Source organism: Pezoporus flaviventris, unplaced genomic scaffold (genome assembly GCF_033815535.1).
Source record: "Pezoporus flaviventris isolate CSIRO_AGI_PZ_B2104156 unplaced genomic scaffold, CSIRO_AGI_Pfla_v1 ptg000088l, whole genome shotgun sequence".
In the NCBI taxonomy this organism is placed as follows: Eukaryota; Metazoa; Chordata; class Aves; order Psittaciformes; family Psittacidae; genus Pezoporus; species Pezoporus flaviventris.
In genome coordinates, this window is record NW_026892636.1 from 1,025,955 (window position 1) to 1,043,116 (window position 17,162).

The window sequence follows — 17,162 nt, forward strand, 5'->3', positions numbered from 1 at the left end:
GTAGGAGAGAGGATCTGGGGTCTTCCTCACCCCTGAACAGCCAAGGTGCTGCTGGCCTGGGTCCCCTGATGAAGCTGATGGAGCAAGTGCAATAACCAGCTGACTGTATCTGGAACTTCAAGCTGCATTATTCACCCTGCACAAGTGCACCCAGGTATTCTTGGTGGCTTTTTTTGCCTTCATGTAGTTCTTTTCAATAATCTTTGAATTACATATTTTTCTTATTTCCAAAATTGATTGAGGGTTATTTCTCCCTCTGTTATATTGATCTTCCCACATCTCAAGCCTTGGTTTTAGCCCAGTACCCAATGGGGAAGAAAGACATTCAAAACCACTCAGAAATCCTTTTCTACGCTCCTCCAGTGCATCTCATGGACTGTCACAGTCTGGTGCCTTCCAGCAGGAAAACAGATTGACATTGAAAACTGGGTTTAAACCCAGGCACACAGTCTCTCTCCCACACACATACACACCTCACACACCCCCCCCCTTGCCCTCCTCCTGCTCTCAGAGGGATGGGGAAGAAAATCAGAAAAATGGAACTCCCACTGGTTGAGATAAGAATGGTTTAGTAACTAAGGTATAACACAAAACACCACCAATAATAATAAAGGAAAGAACAAGGGAAGAGAATACAAAACCTCATCACCCACTGACTGATAACTCCTCCACCCCCCCAGCCCAACCATGCACCAACCAATTCCTCGTCCAATCCCGCAGTCCCAGCCCTTCCAGGTAACTCTCAGTTACCTCCTGGGCATGACGTGCTGTGGTATGGAATACCCCTTTGGTCAGTTTGGGTCAGGTGTCCTGTCTCTGCTTCCTCCCGGTTTCCCCTCCTCCCTAGCAGAGCATGAGGCTCACAAAGTCCTTGGTCAGTCTAAACATGTGAGCAGTAACTAAAAACGTCAGTGCTATCAGTGCTGTTCCCAGGCCGAAAGAACTCACAGGTAAGAGTGAGGAATTTTATTGGAGGTGAGGGACAAGGTCACGAATCTTGCAAGGAAAACAAATATTTATCAGTGACGAAACCTGTAACTGAATAAAGCTGATTGGTGTTTCCTGTGAGGAAAAGAGGCCTGGTATAATTGAAGGTAATCTCTTCCCACAGGCTGGTGACTGTGAAGTGAAATGAAGTTTGAGGTTCCTTTCCTTTTAGTTTCTTTCCAAGGAAGATGTGATTTGTGGTGTGTATTTCTCATTCAATACTGTCATTGACTCATGTGCAGGAATTGTGGATGAACCTATATAAAATGATGAGGATCAGTGGAAAATCCCATTGTTTTAGTGTCCCAAAGTCTCTCACTTAAGATGAACTTGGTGTACTAGGTGATACAACTCTTTTATGTTGCCATCTGCTGAGCAATCTCCTCTCACACTTGACCAGAGCTGCCTTCACCTCCTTGTTCCTCGGGCTGTAGATGAATGGGTTGAGCATGGAGGTGAGCAAAGCATAGAAGATGGAGGCCACCTTGTCCAGGCTCCTGTGGCTAGAAGGAGGTTGTAGGTACATGAAGAATGATGTCCCCAAAAATAAGGCAACAGCCGTCAAATGGGAAGAACAGCTGTGGAAGGCTCTGGCCCTGCTCTGTGCTGAGCACACCCTCAGCACAGTGCGGATGATAGAGGTGTAGGAGAGCAAAATGACCACGCTCATTACCACATTGGTGGTGAGAAAGGCAAAGGTGACCATCTCGCTGTTGTATTTATTAGGGCAGAGGAGTTTAAGCACAGGTACGATGTCACAGAAGAAACGGTCAATGTGTTTGGGTCCACAGAAGGAACCTCCAAACGTGCACCATGTGTAGATGATGGCACTGAGGAAGGCAAATAGGTAGGACGATGCTACCAGCTGCCAGCAGATGCGGCTGGAGATGATGGTCACATAATGCAGGGGTTGGCAGATAGCAACGTGTTGGTCGTAGGCCATCATGGCCAGGCGATGACACTCAATAGTAGCAAAGAAAGCAAAGGTGAGGAACTGCATCATGCAGCCAGTGAAAGAAATTCACATTTGGACCATATCTTATCTCAATCAATAACCATTGTAACTGCTACTTTTTAGAATATTCTACTACATTTTCTAACCCAAATTATGTATACTTTATTTTTTTTCAGTTGAGGTATTTAGAAATGAACAGCAAGAGCATTGAAGCAACAGGTGGCATGTATTTTTTTGAAGATGTGACACTTAAAAGTATGGATTTAATACTTGTTAGCGGCGAGGAGAAGCAAGACACGCCAACCCAATATGGGTGATAAGCAAGCTTCTACTTTATTTGTGGTGCACTTGGCTTATATCTGCGTGGCGTTTAGCCACGCCTCCTAGTCACAACAGTATTGGTTAGTTCTACACAGCTTCCTCCACATTCTCCTCCCACATCCGGTTTCCGGTTACCTGTGAGGCCTACACCTTGCTTTGCTTGCACAAGGCCTCTAAGGATCCATGGCCTTCTCTTGCAGCCATTCTGCAACAATTCCACCCTTTTTCTTTTCTGCGAGCAAGACATTGTGGGTCGTTCTGTTCACCTGTTTCATCACGCAACTATAAGCAAGTCTAACAACTACAATGATTGAAATAACAATGATACATAAATGCAGTCCTTCGAATAGCAGTGTTTTAAGTCAACCTGTAATGCCCCATGAGGACAACCATTTAGTTATCCCTAGGTCATTGCTCACTTGCAATTGCTGGGTAAGCTGAGCCAGGGTTTTCAGCTGTGCGTGTATCGAATTAAAATGATCAGAAAGATTCATACAATACATTCCATCAAACTCCTCACATCCATGTCCCTGTGCCAACAACAAAAAGTCTATAGCGGCTCTGTTCTGCAGCGTTGCATGTCTCACAGAATCAACATCAAAGAACAAATCAGAAATTGCCTTCGAGGTAGTATTTGTCTGCTTAGCAAGTCAGCAACCCAGTCTGTTTAATTGAACCAAGGCCCTGGCCGAAGCCACACCTGGCGCGAGAAAAGAAGTTGCTATAATAGTGTCAGGTAACCAAAACTTTACATCAGATCTACAGTTGGCAGTAAAACTATGTACAAAGTGTTTTAAGCGCCTTAAATGGTGCTGTCAAGACATATCAGGAATTATTGAAGTGTTGGGGTCCAACAGTGTCAGTCTTCCAATAGAACAAGGTCCCCCTTTCATTTTAGAGGGAATAACAGGCCAGGCTCGATCGCCACAAATCAGGAACATTCCACTGGGCAACTTCAGGGGATGATCGGTAGAGCGGGAAGTGTTGCGGGAAGCATACCTGCACCACACGCTGGCGTTCCTGTAAACTAAAGGACTAGAATTTACATTTGTCGCGGTACCATTCACCTTGGCTTGGGCGCTTGTCCAACTAAGTGTCACACAGGCATCCGTTCGCACGGCCCCTAATAATTCTAACTCCTGAGGCTCATTTGGGGCAATAGGCAAATAGGGTACCCAAGCGTCCCAACTGTCTGTTGTGCTGTTGAGGTTGGCAGTGCTACACACGGTATGGTGGACGGGCAGGGCCACTCATCTATAGGAACACCAACCAAACAGGTTGAAAACGGGTTGCCAGGGGAAGATAAGGCGAGGCAAATGGTGTTCTGCCCCCTAAGCTTAACCATTGTCTCCCACCCGTTGGTCTTGGGCTGCGGAGGCAGATAACTGGCCGTTTCCGGAGTCTTCATTACTATCAGGAAGAGCAGGGGAAGATAAAGACACTGTTTTAGTCCACTTTGCGGGGACCCATTGTGTACCTGTGGACGTGAGCACACACATATAACCTCGCCCCATGTACTTCACTTCTGCTGGGCCCCGCCAGAGGCCCGTGCTTGGATCACGGTACGTGACCATCATGGGTGCCTTAGACTCAAGACACCGCAACTCGGCCATGCACTTGAGCAGGGGGAGAGTCCTGGTCTGCAAAAATGCACAAGTAATTCAAAACAAACAATGCCTTAGACAGTCTTTCTTGCACGTCGTGAACGTCACTGAACTTTTCACGGTACTGTTTCAGGTTCTGAGTCGCCTGCTCAACTATTGCCTGTCCCGTTGGTGAAAGGGGAATGCCAGTCACATGTTTGACTCCCCATTGTTGACAAAATTGGTGCATTCTCTCACCTACATAGGCAGGCCCATTGTCCGTTTTTATTTGCTGAGGTACTCCCATAACGGCAAAGCAGCTAGTTAGATGCCATGCTACATGGGAGCCCTTTTCTCCTGTCTGGGCTGTAGCCCATAGGAATCTGCTATATGTGTCAATTGTGACGTGCACATACTTTAGGCGTCCAAACTGCAGCACGTGTGTGACATCCATCTGCCACAATTCACAAGGGCCCAAGCCCCGAGGGTTCACCCCAATTCCCAGCCCTGGTCCATGATGGCTACAGCTGGGGCAGGCCCTAACAATGCCTCTTGCTTCTTCCATTGTAATCTTAAATTGACGGAATAGTCCTTTGGCATTCTGGTGAAAAGTGTTGTGGGCCTCCCTGGCTTTTATGAAGTCGCTCAGGGGTGCAGCAATGGAAACTAATTGATCTGCTCTATCATTGCCTTCCCCCAAACTCTGTGACCATTTATGACTCCGTATGTGGATGATGGCATAAGCACACTCCCGCTGGTGAATGGTTGCCTGCAGCTGACGCAGCAGGTCAAACAACCGCCGGTTTTGACACTCTATGAGTCGAGCATCCTCAATGCGCTGAACCACACCTGTGACGTACATAGAATCAGAGATTACATTTATTTCTGTGTGATGCCAGTTCAGAAAGGTCCAAACGACCGCCGCTAGTTCTAAGGTTTGCAGTGAGTCCTCTGCTTCTGCGGCCAATATCTGCTGGTGCCATTTCTCATCCTGCATCCAGGTCGCCGCGGCACGCCGAGACTTCTTTCTGGCGTCTGTAAAAACCGTTACTGCATCGGCCAGCGGGCGCTCACTCCTTTTTGGTATCTTGACCCATTCTTGCTGGCTGATCCAGCGCAAGGTGGTGGATTACAGTTGTTCTACCTTGAGCTCCGCAGCCTGAGACAGCAGGCTGACTTGTAACGCCTGTGAATGCTGGAGATACGACTCAAGATCCCGCCATTTTATCGGCAAGTAAATGGTTCCGGGTTCCTGGGCTGTTAATTGCAATGCCCTCATACGGCCCTTTTGGACCAACTCTGCTAAATTTTCAATTTTCTGTTGAATAGTAATTTTGGGCCAGATAGCAGTAAAAACCCATTCCAATATCTTCACCTCCTCCCCCTTTTTCTTTTTGCACTGTGTCAGTGCACCCAAAAGTTGCTTAGGGCCTTGTAGTATTGTAAGATCTATGGGAAGATCTGGGTCTCGATGGTCAACCCATCGCTGTGCGATTTGTGTGCTAATGCGCTGGATGGTTAGCCGCTGTTCCGACGTGGGTCGCACAGGCCGTGCTGGGTTGGTACCTTGCAACAGGGATCTCAGGGTGTCAATATCATCGTTTGAAATGCCCACGACGGGACGCAGCCATTGTATATCTCCAAGTAAGCGCTGTGTGTCATGTAAGGTTGATATTTGAATGTGAAGTTGCAGGTTTTGCAGTCGTACTTGGCCCTCCGTAATATGCCAGCCTAAATATTTCCAGGCAGGGCTGCGCTGAATTTTTTCAGCCACGATAACGAGTCCATGCTTGCTCAGTTGCTGCTCCAGTAGAGTCTCTTGGTCCGTAGTGAAGGGTTGATTTTGGGCGAATAGAATGTTGTCCATAGAGTGATAAATTAATGTTCCTGGCCATATTCGGTGAAGGGGCTGGAGCGCATTGGCCACAAACAGTTGACACAGGGCAGGGCTGTTTTTCATGCCCTGTGGCAATACAGTCCATTCAAAACGGCGAAAAGGTGCTGCTTTATTTGGCATTGGCAAGGTAAAGGCAAATAGTGCGGTATCTAGTGGATGCAGCTTAATTGTGAAAAAGCAATCTTTGAGATCAATAATCAGCAGGTGCCAACCCTCAGGGAGCATAGCAGGGTTGGGCAGTCCTGGCTGCAAGGCACCCATCGCTTGTATCTGTGCATTGACAGCTCTCAAATCCTGTAGCAGTCTATATTTTCCTGTTTTCTTTTTTATAACAAAAATCGGCATATTCCAAGGGCTCATGGAAGGTCGTAGATGTCCCTGTTGTAATTGTTCCGGCACTAAAAGTTGCGCTTGCTCTAGACTTTCCTTTTTCAGCGGCCACTGCTCGACCCACACCGGAGTGTTAGTAGTCCATGTGAGCTGGATTGGGAAAGTCCATAGTGCAGCGACCGCTCCTAAAAATGTTGGTTAGTCAGCACCAGTCCCAGCTGGTCTAGCACATCTAGGCCGATTAGGGCATTAACCCCAGTCGGCAACGAAATGATGGTTTCATAGATGGAGGCAACCTGACCATCGACGGCCACCTGTATTAAATCAGAGGTGCGTTGCACAGAAGCAGTACCACCAACGCCTTCAACCCCGCCAAAGGTAGGGTGGCACGGCCACCAGTGTGGCCACTTGTCAGTGTTTATTATGGTGATATTGGCTCCAGTGTCCAGTAATGCTGGTAGATTTAGACGCTGATTCCCTCGAGACCATGTGGAGTCAACGACAGGTCTGGTGGTCATTGGGACAGTTAACATAACAAGGCCTCCTGTGGAGCCAAATCCTTGGGACCCACGCTTGGCCAGTGGGCCAGTATCTTGCATTGCAGCAGTTAATTGTGGCAAGGGGACTAGCTGGGCAATTTTACTCCCTTCAGGGATATGAATCGGAGGAAATGACATTTGAGCTACCATGCAAATTTCTCCAGTAAAGTCTGCATCAATCAGTCCAGGTAATATAAAACAGACCCTTCAGTCCACTGGAGGATTGCCCAAGCAGCAATGCCCCATGGCCCTGTCCATTGATCATTAGTGGTCCCTGTACTGTGGTGGGGATCTTACACGGCCGTTGATCAATGAGGGTCACATCTACTGCGGTTGCCAGGTCCAAGCCAAGGCTCCCTCTTGTGGCGGGCTGTAGGCCGGCTGCGGGCCGCAGCTCCCGGCAGATGGTGTCGCACTTGGCGCTGGCCACTGGGCGGCAGCCGACGGTGTCGCACTTGGCGCTGGCCACTGGGCGGCAGCCGACGGTGTCGCACTTGGCGCTGGCCACTGGGCGGCGGCCTGAACAGGGGCCGCAATTGTTATGTGCGCGCGGCGGCCGTTCGCGGTCATCTGTCCGTTTCCCGAGCAGCTGCAGGCTTCTGTGCTGTGGCTGTTTCGGTGACAATTAGAGCACCAGACAGTCCTTCTGCAGTTTCATTTCAAATGTCTTCCGCCACATCGGAAGCAACGAATCTGCGGCTTGCATTCCCGTCTTGGTTGGGCCGGCACTATGTTGTTGGACCGGAGAGGACCCAGCGCTGCAAAAGCCTGTACCTGAGCCTGGGCTGCCTCCCTCTGTGCCTGAGCTATCTCTTTTCCCATCTCTTTAACAGTTTCTACAAATAGTGCCTGAGCTCCTACGGGCACCCTGCTCATGCATTCTATGGTGGCATCTGCGGGTAGGGTAACTAAAATACTTTTTGTGTAGGTGTTACTATTTTCCATGACACACTGGCGCAACAACGGACCCCTCATATAATCTGGAGTACCCGCTATGGCTGTGGTTAGTCTATCCACAAAATCAGCAAATAGTTCATCTTTTCCCCGTTTAATGGACATGTACCAGGGGGTGGGGGGCACCGTGCACGCCCTCTGCATGGCTTCCTGGGCAGTACGCATGGATTTCAGGCAAACGTCTGGCCCCATTTGCACTTGAATGTCTATACTAGCAAATCACCCAGTTCCGATCAATTGTTCTGTTGTAACACCAAACAGCGGGTCATTTTGACCTCTGGGCAGATTTGATGATCTATCACAGAGCTGCTGCCAATGCGCCTGCCACAATAGCTGCTGTGCTTGTGTCATGATCATCCTAATTATTCCCTTATTATCTTCAGGGCATAAAACTGTACCACTCCATATATAACCTAACATCTGTTTAGTGGGCTCACCGTGCAATCCTGATTCATTTACCATACCCCGTAACTGAGTTAAAAATTTCCAATCTAGGGCATAATGGGTTCCCTGTGCTCCTCCCAGTCCATCTGGTTCGTACCGGACTGGAAAGGCTCGCAGGTCCTCCAGATCTCCCGCTAGGGCATAATCTCTATTTTCTACTGCGTGTTTCAAAATGGCGTCCCAATCGATCCGGCGCCGAGGCACCACCCTCTTCCTTTCGGATTCCTCGACATTTATCATGCGTATCCCTTCTAATACACTCTCTCTGTCCTTTTCAAAGTCCCTCCTGTCGGAATCCCTCTGCCTTTCGGAACTCAACTGGGGTGGTGGGGGAGCAGGGAGTTGCGCCTCCTCCGCTGCACCTTCTGATGAAGAAGGAGGGGGAGAAAAGGAAAGGGGGGCGGGAAACCTTGCGCTCCGAGCACAGGGAGCGCCCCGCGGGTTGGGGGAAACGAGTTATAATATTCTCCCGGCCTCAACAGACCGGGGACCTCTGTTCCTAGTTTCTCTGTTGCTACAGCTGCGATTTTCTTTTACGCCTTGTATTTTTTTATACAATTTATTACTTCTCTCCAAGGCTTACCAAGTTTCCTTGCCGTTTTATCATCATCAAGCATCGAGTCGAATAACTCATCACCAAACTTTTGCCACTCACTCTCCTCAAAAACTGTATTAGGATCTACAAAAAATCCCTGAGCCTTCCCTACAGCCACTAGACCTGCTAGCTGCTTTAGAGTCTCAGGCTTAATTCCCCGCTTTTATAAAAAGCGCTGTAATAAATCAGGGGCTACCTCTCGGTCCATTTTCATGGCCAGCCTTTTCCAGATCATCCTTTTCTGGATTGTACTGTAACCTCAGTCTCCGAATCGTCCTCCCGATGCAGCAGTGTCTGGCTCGCCCCAGCGGCGGACTCCTTTCGGTCAGTCCAAGCACCCGGGTCCGTCACGCCACCGCAGTAGCACTGCCCACGCTCCCCGGCCGCTGCTGCTGGTGCCGCTCACTCGCCGTTCCGGGTCCCTGTTACTCAGGGCCCTGTATTCTGGGTCCCCATCAACTGGGGCCCTATATTCCGGGTCCCCGTCAACCGGTGCCCTGTAGTCCGGGTCCCCGCTAACCGGGGCCCTGTAGTCTGCGTCCCTGTTTGGGTGCCATTTGTTAGTGGCGAGGAGAAGCAAGACACGCCAACCCAATATGGGTGATAAGCAAGCTTCTACTTTATTTGTGGCCCACTTCGCTTAAATCCGCGTGGTGTTTAACGACGCCTACTAGTCACAACAGTATTGGTTAGTTCTACACAGCTTCCTTCACATTCTCCTCCCACATCTGGTTTCCGGTTACCTGTGAGGCCTACACCTTGCTTTGCTCACACAAGGCCTCTAAGGATCCATGGCCTTGCTCTTGGAGCCATTCTGCAACAAATATTTTTTGAGATGGAAAAAAAAGAATTAAATCTTTATTAGCTTTCACTTTGGAAGCAATTCGTTTCAGAAGACAGCTAAGAGGAAACTCATGATGAGTGCACGCAAGCTTGGAGCAAGAGAAAGTCCCAGTCCCAGGGAAACCCCAGATTACACGTGCATGACTTCACATGCAAGGGATATTTTCCCTTGGTTTTTGATCATCATTCTGGTCTTCAAATCACATTTATCAAACTATTTGAGATCATTCTCAAAGGATGAAATACACATTGGTAAAATCATGATTTATACCTTTGTGAGCTCCAGCATGCTGAAGCATCCTAAAAGCATGGGCATTAAGCTGCTTGCTTGAAAGCTGAGTTGGTGTTAAAATGTGCTGATTCCAAAGGCTGATTTCTTAGTGACTATATTCTGCTGACAATCTGAACTGTTGCATTTCTTTATAACAGAATAAGATTCATCCTCATTTAACTCTTGAATAAATCAGTGTATCTTGCTTAAGCTGCCTATGTAACAGAAAAACAACCTGCATCAGACATTGCTCCATCTTATCATAAGGAAAACCCACATTGGTAAGGCTGTTTTCTGACACAGCTTTGCTAAAGAGGCAACTAGAACATGCAGACACAAGCCCACTACCTCAGTGCAGGTGAAGCTCTGCTTTGTGTTGGTGTTACCTCCTGTGCCTTCCCTCTGCCACTCAGTGATGGGAGCCAAGGGTTTATCCCCAGTGCAGCAGAGTACATCTACATCTACGTGCCGGCATCAGCTCTGTTAAGTACCTGATGTGAAGAGAGGTGAGCTCCTGCCAGACTCCAAGAGCCCAGCTTGTGGTGCTGGGGCTGTAAATAGAGTTGCATGTGCTCTCCTGGGAGGAAGCCTCCAGGGCTGCTCATGCTTTCCCAGAGGAAAACAAAGGAAAGGAAAATCAAAGGGTGTGAAATCAGCTCCGAAAGGCATTGTGGTGCTTGGGCATCTGAGAGTCATGGAGTTGCTGAGCCATCCCTTATCACAGCTACACAGCAGCACTGATGAGCAGCTTTCGTGGTGTTTCTGACACACCTGTGGGGAATGCAAAGTTTTTTGTCTGTTCTTGGCCACAGAATGAGAATGAGTTTAGAGCCATTTCAGATCTTACAGAGGGTCCCAAAATGGAACATGATGCACAAGGGACTCCCCCTCTGGATTTGCTGCTGTCCCTCTGTGGACACTTGAGAGCCCAGTTTTCCATCCCCAGTGTGGCTATCTACATGGTAAATCCAGAGGAGGCCATGAGGATGATCAGGGGCTGGAGCACCTCCTGTTTGAAGATAGGCTGAGGAAGTTGGGGCTCTTCATCCTGGAGGAGACTGCATGGGGACCTCATAGCAGCCTTCCAGTATCTGAAGGGGGCCTATAAGGATGCTGGGGAGGGACTCTTCATTATTAACTGTAGTGATAGGACAAGGGCTAATGGGTTAACATTTAAACAGGGTAAGTTTAGATTGGCTCTAAGGAGGGAGTTCATTACTGTGAGGGTGGTGAGGCACTGGAGTGGATTGCCCAAGGAACTTGTGGAAGCTCCATCCCTGGTGGTGTTCAAGGACAGAGCCTTGGTTGACATGGTTTAGTGTGAGGTGTCCCTGCCCAATGCAGGGGGTTTGGAACTTGATGATCTTAAGGTCTTTTTCAGCCCTAACTGTTCTATGATTCTATGAAGTACCTGGATGTCCAACAGTTGAGCTGCTGACTCTGGGCTTCCACTGTACTCAAGGTCGAGAAATGGACACTTCCAGGCAATGATGAATTATCCCAGGGTGAACTAAGAGGCCTTCATCCACCTGAGCAGCCTCAGTTGCAGCTCCATCCCTACCCTCTGCATATTTGACCTCCATCTCTATTTAACCTCAGCCCAGAGAGTTTGAGTTTTATTAAAGGCATTGTGGTTTACAGTTTAGCAGGCGTTGTGCACACCTATGGAATCCTTTCATGGTGACCTAGGCTTGCTAATGGATCTCCCTAGCCATTGCTGAACCTGATCCTGAGCAGGTTGTTGACTTCTTCTGTATTGACCCGTTTTGTTCTTGGACCTGCCTCCTCATCACCAACTTGCCTGATGCTCTGGAGTCTTGTCTGAACTTGGCCCAGGTCTCTGTTCTGCCTAACTTCTCTTGCTCAGATTCTGTGGGATGGTCCCTGCACACCAGAGTGTTCCCCTTTGCCTCTCTTTAAAGAGATGAATGAGACCAACCCTGTGGCAGTCTCCAGGCTCCTGCAGAGGAGAACCCATCATGCTCTGCACCCAGCAGTGCTCACTGCTTTGGCTATTGCTTTCCATCTGGACCATGTCCCTGCATGGGCAAAATAGGAGGTAGTGTTCTCAGTGAGGGAAATAGAATAATGAATTGAACCCTATATACAAGTGTCATTCTCTGGTTCATAGTGACTTCTCCTTTACCAGGTAAACTCTTAGACTTGGATTGAGAGGAAATCTGGTATGTATTTGGTGTGGGAATTTTGTGTCTACAGCCAGGAGTTTCTGCATTATGTAGACCCTTTCTCTGCAAAGATTGAAGCAGAATCATGCAATGATGATCTCAGTATAAAATGTATTTCCAAAACCTCAAGCCTGTTTCATGTATTGCTGGACTTCACAATTGTGTTTCTCCAGTACCTCTATTTTGAGGTCAAACTTGGGCTTTTTGAAGCTGCATGATTCCATACCTATAGTCTAAGCAGAAATATCCAATAAAATAGATTGGAAGAAAACAAGGTTCAGTGAAGTTTTTAAAGGAAGTTCTCTGATATCAAAGGTTTCTGTCCTGCAAATTCTATAGCATTTAATGATGTAGGGTCTGGCCCCTTCATTGACTGCAGGTAGAAGCCACGTTCCCCTTATACCTAAGACAGTCTCCTTTCATATCATTGTTTTTCAGAGCACATAAACAGTCTCTTCACCATCCACATACTTTCCAAATATAAGTTAATTCTCAGTCACAACAGCTAAAGGAAAGATATTTTCCCCCATCAGTGTGCTTTGGCTTCTTTCAGACCCAGAAAGCTCTCAATTACCATTGATTCTGTTCAGCATTGTGTTTCATCTATGGAAGCTTTCTACAGAATTAATTCTTATATGAAATAGACAATTTGGTTTCCTGGTGGGCTTTAGCATGAGCTGGGCATGGACATGGGATGTGTGTGCTGATGTCCAGCTGGAATTCCATTTCTCTCACTATTGAAGTAAACAGCACTGCAAATGAATGTAAAACTCCACTTAAAATGAATGGGAGACCCCCTGATGTGCCCAAATTGTCCTTCACACTGAGAAATATCAACACAGTTCATCATCCTGTATTATGAATTATATTGTCTACAATTTCTTCTTTGAAGTGAAATTTATTGTGAATCTGCAGACTGGGGTGGGATTCCTCATGATATTCAAAGGTGCAGCTTGAGATCTTGATTCCCACCAACTTCTTCTCTTTGGAAGGCACAAACAAATGCAATCAATCTTTTGAAGCCTTTTCTCTGACTCTTTTTCAGCAAGCAAATGTAAAACTACACTGCCTCTTCCCTCCCACCCCAGCAGCTTTAATAAAGAGCTCACAGGTAATAGTGAGGACCTCTACTGGAGCTGAGGAACAAGGTCAAGAATCTTGCAATGAAAATACACATTTATGAATGACAAACGTTTAATATGAATAAAGCTGATTGGTGTTTCCTGTGAGGAAAAGAGGCCTGGGATTATTGAGGGTAATTTCTTCTTCTAGGAGCGGGCCTGCGAAGTGAAATGAACTTTGAGGCTCAATCTCCTCTTGGTTTTCTTCCAAGAATGGTGTGATCTGGGGGTCTGTTTCGCATTCAGTACTATCATAGACTTTTGTGCAGAAACTGTGGAAGAACTTCCGTAAAGTCATGAGTATCAGTGGAAAATCTCAGTATTTCAGTGCCCCATTGGCTTTCACACTGCACATGGACTGTTCATGTCCCAGATGACAGAACTCTTCTATGTTGCCAGTGGCTGAAGAATTTCTCCTGCACTTCAGCAGAGCCCCCTTCACCTCCTTGTTCCTCAGGCTGTAGATGAATGGGTTGAGCATGGGGGTGACCATTGTGTAGATGATGGAGGCCACCTTATCCAGGCTCCTGTGGCTAGATGGAGGTTGTAGGTACATGAAGAATGATGTCCCAAAGAACAAGGAAACAGACATCAAATGGGAGGCGCAGGTGTGGAAGGCTCTGGCCCTGCTCTGTGCTGAGCACACCCTTAGCACAGTACAGAGAATAGAGATGTAGGAGAGTAAAATGACCATGCTCGTGCCCACCACGTTGATGGTGACAAAGGCAAAGATGACCATCTCACTGCTGTGGGTGTCAGAGCACACGAGCTTTAGAACAGGGACAACATCACAGAAGAAGTGGTCGATGCGGTTGGGACCACAGAAGGAACCTCCAAACACGCACCATGGCACTGAGGAAGGCGAATAGGTAGGATGATGCTATCAGCTGCCAGCAGACACGGCTGGAGATGATGGTCACATAAAGCAGGGGCTGGCAGATAGCAACCTGCCAGTCATAGGCCATTATGGCCAGGAGGTAACATTCAATAGTAGCAAAGAAAGCAAAAGTGAGGAACTGCGTCATGCAGCCAGTGAAAGAAATGGTTTTGTCCTCTGATAACAGGTCTGCCAGCATCCTGGGGGAGATGACTGTGGAATAGCAGATGTCAGTGAAGGCAAAATGGGTGAGGAAGAAGTACATGGGGGTGTGGAGGCTGGGAGACACCCAAACCAATGTGAAAATGGCAAAGTTCCCCACCAGAGTGACAATGTAAATCAGGAGAAACAAGACAAAAGGAGGAGTCTGCTCACATGGCCTGTCTGCAATTCCCAAGAGGATAAATTTAGTCTGCGTGTGATTTCCTCTCATGACCAGGTGTTACCTCCTGAGGCAAAAGGAAGAGAAACATCAAACTGTTCAAAAATGGACATTCAGATTTGGACCATATCTAACTTCAATCAGTGACCATTTTAACTGCCATAGAATAACTGCAAATAGAATTTTCCATTTTATTTTCTAACCAAAATTATATCTATTTTATGCTTTTCAGATAAGGTGTTTAGAAAAGAACATGGAGTTTCTTGAAGCAAAAAGGGGCATTTTTGTTTTTCTGTGGTGGGATAGTTAAAACACCAGAGTTACTCAGGCACACGTGTTTTCAGGTTTGAGCAAAGATTCAGATCTATATTCACTTTCAATTTGAAGGCAATTTGTACCAGAAGACACCTCAGAGGAACCTCATAGGATCGCATTTAATCATGGATCAAGAGAAATTGTCAGTCGCAGTGAAAGCCCCGCTTACACATGAATGACCTCCAGACATTTTCCCTCAGCTTTTAGTTATCATTCCAGTCACCAAATCACATTTACAAAACTATTTGAGATCATTTACATCAAATAACATTGACATTGGTAAATTCATGATTTATACACTTCTGAGTTACAGCAGGCTATAGCATCTTAAACATATGGGCATTAAGTTTCTTGCTTTAAAAAGGAATTTATGTTCTAACAGGCTGATTCCAAAGGCTCATTTGTTAGTGATTATATTCTGATGACAATCTGAATTGTTGCATTTCTGTATAACAGAATAAGAGTTGTCAACTTTTAACTCTTGAATAAATCAGTGCATCTTGCTTTAGCTGCCTATGCAAAAGAAACACAGCATGTATCAGACATTACTCCCTCTTATAAAGAAAACCCACACTGGTAAGGCTGTTTTCTGACACAGCTTTACCTAAGAGGACGCAAGAACATGAAGACAAAAGCACACGACCTCAACGCAGGTGAGGTTCTGCCTTGTGTTGGTATTACCTCCTGTGCCTTCCCTCTGCCATCGAGTGATGGGAGTCAAGGTTTTATCTCCAATGCAGCAGAGAGCATCTACTCCAAGAGCCCATCTTGTGGTGCTGGGGCTATAAATACAGTTGCATGTGCTCTCCTGGGAGGAAGCCTCCAGGGCTGCTCATGCTTTAGCAGAGGAAAACAAAGAGAAGGAAAAGCAAAGGGTGTGAAATCAACTCTGAAAGGCATTGTGGTGCTTGGGAATCTGAGAGACATGGTGTGGGTGAGCCATCCCTGAGAACAGCTACACAGTTATGGGTAGCTCATAGGATGCTTCTGACATACTTGTGGACCATGCAAACATTTTGGTCTGAACATACAGACACAATGAAAATGGGTTTAGAGACATTCCAGATCTTGCACACAGTCCTCAAAAGGAACAGGAAGAACAAGTGACTCCATCTCTGGAGCTGCTGATGTCCCTCTGTGGAGGGTGAACCCAGTTTTCCAGCCTCAATGGGGTTATCCACATGTAGTGTCTGGATGTCCAGAGGCTGAGCTGGTGCATCTGGACTTCCACTGTATTCAAGGATGAAAAACAGGCATTTTGAGGCAGGGAGGAATTGTCCCAGGCTGAACTAATAGGCCTTTATCCCCCTGAGCAGCCTCAGCTGGGGCTCCATCCCCACCCTCCTCCTATTGTTCCCCCATCTCTATTTCAGCTCAGAACAGGTAGGATTAGTCTTTACTAGAGCAGTTCTGGTTTCCAGTTTAGTAGGAGTTCAGCACACCTATGCAATCTTTTGGTGGTCACCTAGGTTTTCTCATCTATCTTCCTCGCAATTTTTTCACCTGATCCTGAAAAAGAGACTGACTCGACCTGACTTGGCTTGGTCTTGAATCTGCCTCCTCATCACCAGCTTTCCTGATGCTCTGGAGCCTTGATTAAACTTGGCCCAGTTCTCTGTTCCTGTCCTACTTCTCTTGCTCAGGTGCTGTGGGATGGTCCCTGCACACCAGGGTGTTCTCCTTTGGTTCTGTTTAGACAGATAAAGGAGACAAACCCCTGTGGTACTTTCCAGGCTTCTGCAGAGTAGAACCCATCACCCTCTGCACCCCAACAGCCCAGCCAGTGCTCACTGCTCTGGCAGTCCCTCTCCACCCAGAACATGTCCCTGCATGAGCAAATTAGGAGACGATAGCAATAAATTAATCCTTACATTCAAGTGTTCTTATCTTTTCCTTAGTGCCTTCTTGTTTACCAAGTATAAAATTAGACTTTCATTCTTCAGTAGTTTATCAACACTTTTGTTTGAATGTAGCTTTAGAACAACGTTTCTGTGCTGGTTTTGTGACAGAGGACACCAGAGCTTCATGGACACCAGGGACTTTGGTTTCCCCAGCCACTTCCTTGGGTTTCCAGGCTTGGTTTGGAACCATTTCTAAGTCTTGCTTTTTTCCTATGACTGGTTTGTGTAGAAAGACCACAGACAATCCGATTTATCTACACTCTTTTATTGCCCTTAGTATCTGGGTTTTTTTCCCTGTGTCTTGGTCTTTTCTGATCCACACTGGATATCAGCACCAGGATCCTTGCTAGCCTGTCAAAAATATCTTCCAAAGCTGTCAGCATCTCCAGGTGATAGCTTAAAACCTGCATTATGACTTCATTCAAACTGCAAACTCCAGCACCTCACTGCACACCATGGGACAGGGTGAAGGATGCTGAGGCTCTACAGGAAACATTCTCATATGGACGCTGATGGCTTCTGCCCCTGATGGTACCCTGGTGATGGAGGCAAGGGCTGATATCCCTCCCTGCTCTGCATGGAGCTGGATCCAAACTGGGACTCACCTTTCACTTCTTAGGGATCAGTGCTTAAATCCTTCCTATGGCCATCATAATGGAGA

General features: G+C 47.1%; 1 protein-coding gene and 1 pseudogene across 1 annotated transcript in view; one reads left to right on the top strand and one right to left on the bottom strand.

The window, feature by feature from the left end:
* Positions 1–17,162, top strand: part of LOC133280763 (olfactory receptor 14C36-like) — a 377,076-nt gene that overhangs the window by 310,526 nt on the left and 49,388 nt on the right. The window lies entirely within an intron of this gene.
* Positions 13,343–17,162, bottom strand: part of LOC133280754 (olfactory receptor 5AP2-like) — a 48,012-nt pseudogene continuing 44,192 nt past the window's right edge.